At 36.0% G+C, this 3,917-nt stretch overlaps 2 non-coding genes across 2 annotated transcripts; both read right to left on the reverse strand.

Moving 5' to 3' along the window:
* Positions 1-603: 603 nt before the first annotated feature.
* Positions 604-675, reverse strand: Trnad-guc (transfer RNA aspartic acid (anticodon GUC)). Its single transcript has one exon. It is a non-coding gene; the product is annotated as a tRNA-Asp (tRNA).
* Positions 676-1,158: 483 nt separating this feature from the next.
* Trnad-guc (transfer RNA aspartic acid (anticodon GUC)) lies at positions 1,159-1,230 on the reverse strand. Its single transcript has one exon. It is a non-coding gene; the product is annotated as a tRNA-Asp (tRNA).
* Between the last annotated feature and the right edge of the window lie 2,687 nt (positions 1,231-3,917).

Here is a 3,917-nt window from a genome sequence, read left to right on the forward strand (position 1 = left end):
GAATGAGAAGTCAAGTTAGTGCTGTTCCCCAAAGTTGGTGTTATTTTTCCGTGAAGTGTGATCGCAGACACGGCACTGGCGTACGTGGATTTGTCCAGTGTGATCGAGGTGCAGGTAAAAATATACGTACAATTTATTATTTATACTTATTACCTACATACTTTGTATAAACTAAGTATAGTAGACGGTAAATAAAGCACAACATCGGATTATTCAGTATCGTAGCAAAATCTCACACTTATTACAACGAAATATGTATTATGATAGTTACAATTTATGGGGCATCGTTCATATTCGTACATCGGTATCTGATTACAGTCCGTCTGCAATAAATACAAGTAAGACAACACATAAATATTCAGCTTCAAATAATAATAATAATAGGCAAAAAATGTACTTCTTCTTCTTCTTCTTCTTTTATTATGGCAACGTCTTGGTAATGAGAACCATGATTTCTCCAATGTCAATGAGTCGATAAACTACACATCACTATGCGAACATTAAAAGTTAAGTTAAGAGTACATAAAAAAATATTCAGGCTCAAATTTGCAGCAATTAAAGGGATTTTAACAGAACATTTAAAAAGCTGTGAGCAAAAAAATTCTCTCCGGCGGGGAATCGAACCCCGGTCTCCCGCGTGACAGGCGGGGATACTGACCACTATACTACCGAAGACTTGTGCACTAAGCTTGAAATTGTAAATCAAAAAGAACATTTTAACCAAAGAAACAATTTAAATTAATCTAAGAGTAGGCGCACAACCGTTGATTTTTCGTCGGCCGATAGTTTAGTCGGGCAGTTGATCAGTATGGGCATGTATGGGAGTGCGCACACTACGCCGATTCGATTTGACCGATTCTTCATACAAATTAAAATCGGGCACAACAACTATCGGCCAACTAAAAATCAACGGTGTGCGCCTACTCTAAAAGTTTGTAAAACTAATAATTCAAAAGATTGCAACACCTACAGTTAACTCTCGTCGATTTAAAATAAGATTACTAATAAGTTGCTTTATTTTGTCGTACCTTACTTAACAAAAAATATCAAAAACTCCTTTTCAGATTTCTTCCAATTAATTTGTACTAAACAATAGGTATTTGCCAAATTCGATTTCATAACAGCATTTCATACAAAACAAAATAAAAATTAAAAGTTCTCTCCGGCGGGGAATCGAACCCCGGTCTCCCGCGTGACAGGCGGGGATACTGACCACTATACTACCGAAGACCTATCTGAGCAGGCGAAATTATCAGATACTTAGTACTGAGCCGCGCTACGAAGCCGTAGCAGAGCGATGACGTAATCACAGTAGTGCGCAGTGTCGCGCGGTCGCGTGTCGCCTCGTTGTTAGCTATTCGTAGTCATTTGACTCGATATTTTTGAGATAAAATTGTTAGATTTTCAGCAATTTTTCTTTTTGTAGTTACAGTAGTGTATTTGTATACTCAGAAACTAATTTGTCTCTTCAGTTTATAACTTTCAAACTTTATTATAAATAAAAATAAAACGCTGTAATTTCCGCCAGTATAATTTATTTGTTTTTTAATTAAGTAGCGTTTGATTCAATTTTATTACATGAAACTCAATGAACCTGTCCAAGTTGTCTGGTACTTGGTTTTATAACTTAATTGGACGAATCTATTAGGTATTTACAAAGTAATTAAAACGCGATCAACCAATTAGTTTGAAAACCCAATTCCAGGTGCCATAAAGGCGGCAAAGTGTGAAACAGATCTGAGAAGATAAGATTCAGTGATATTTTTCTTAGCTATTACGAGGATTTAAAATAGGTACTCACTTAAAGAATTAATGGCAATTAATTTTTGAATTTTAAATTGTTTTTCCGGACCAACTGACATTTACATCAATATGTTAGAAACCTGAAAATACTTTTCTCATACATACATAGATAGATAGGTAAAGTACTATATTCAATACTGGAGAATGTGGTGAATATACCTACTTACATAAAAGTCTGACTCTTAAAAAGTTCAATTTTTTGTTCTTTCTACATCATAATTATAATACTGTATGTATATGTATACTTAATTAAGTAACTTCGCCTCTTTTACATACCTTTATCTCTGACTCTACTAAAGTTTTACGGAATTCTAAAAAGACAATTTTTATGGCCACTGTAAAATGTCATCCAGTAGGTACGGTAATTATATTGTCGCTGCGTATCTTGTCTTCCAAATAAAACCACCACTGTTGTTAAACTGAACTCGATTTATTGCTTTAGCTCTCAAGGTATAAGTAGAACGGAAAAAATACTTTGATTGCGCGATCTAAGTGCGCACAGTGCCATCTAGTTTACCACTATAGAACTAAATACTTGTAGATTGCTTATTTTATAACACAGACAGTTTTTATTATTTTAATCTCTTTATGTATGATATTTATCTATTTAATTTTATTTATTTATTTATTTTTGATGGGCTTTATTTAATTTTAAGTAATTGAGACTTTACACAGTTTTAGCTTATTGCAACTTTCATATTAAACATCCTGCCCACCAAAAGGACAACGTCCTTTTCTTACACAAAGTTAAGTCTATCTTACTTGTTAGTACAACGAAACAGAATAAAACTTATATTAAACACGTTAAATAAAGTTTGTAAAGAAAACTGCCCACCATAACAATACAGGTTTTCAATTAGTCTGTACAAAGGGCTTAACACTGGAATATTATTAAGTAAATTGTCTTATCTAATACTTCTAACTTTTACAGCAAAAGGATAATCTATGTAGCTTTTAGTAAAATACACAATTTATTACAAGGTCGCTTGAATACACCATTTTTAGTTTTTACTGTGACAACTCTAGTTATATTATCTTTTCCTGGATGTTTATCAATAATCCTTCCTAACAACCACTTTGCTGGAGGAACATTGTGATCTAAAACTACAACTATATCATCTAATTCGGGCTCATCCCTTTTAGTGAACCATTTATACCTATTATTCAGAGTCACTAAATATTCATTAGACCATTTTCGCCAGAAGTCATTAACCATTTTTTGAGTTAACTTCCATCTTTGGAGGCCAGACAATGTTGATTTGGAATAGTCTACATCTGGAATAGTTACCAGTGGCTCCCCTACTAAAAAATGTCCTGGTGTCAAGGGCATTGGGTCATCTGGATTGTCACTCAAAGCAGATATCGGACAAGAGTTGAGGCACGCTTCCACTTGAGTCAAGACCGTTGATAGCTCTTCGAAGGTTAGCGTTGCATCTCCAATGACTCTTTTCAGGTGTTTCTTTGTGGATCGAACACCGGCTTCCCACACACCTCCAAAATTGGGCGCGTGAGGTGGTATGAAGTGCCACGTCGTGCCTTCCTCGGTGAGTAAGTGGGCAATTTCGTTCGGTAGCTGAGATTTAGCTTCGTTAAACATCTCTTGGAGTTCTTTATCAGCTCCAACGAAATTCGTACCGTTGTCGCTGTACAAATCTTGGCAACGACCTCTTCGGGACACAAACCTTCTAAAGGCGGCAATAAAACCTTTCGCCGTTAAGTCTGATACCGCTTCCAGGTGAATAGCTCTGGTGGACAAACAAATAAAAAGGCATATGTAGCCCTTGTAAGCTTTCGATCCTCTGCCAGGAGAAAATCGTACGTTTATGTGGCCGGTGAAATCTACTCCTGCTGACTTGAATGGTTTATCTGGGGTCAGCCGGACCTTAGGCAATTGGCCCATAAACTGGTTGTTGTTTTGGCGTGAATATCGCACACAAACAACACATTCTCTATAACACTTCTTAACCTTTTCTCTGGCACGAATAATCCAAAACTTGCTTCTCAAAAAATTTAGCATAAGCTGTGGCCCTCCGTGGAGTGTCTTATGATGAGCATCCAAAATTATTAACTTAGTGAGGTGAGACTCACTAGGCATAATAATTGGGTGTTTCTTC

This window comes from Ostrinia nubilalis, chromosome 22 (assembly GCF_963855985.1).
Source record: "Ostrinia nubilalis chromosome 22, ilOstNubi1.1, whole genome shotgun sequence".
Taxonomy (NCBI): Eukaryota; Metazoa; Arthropoda; class Insecta; order Lepidoptera; family Crambidae; genus Ostrinia; species Ostrinia nubilalis.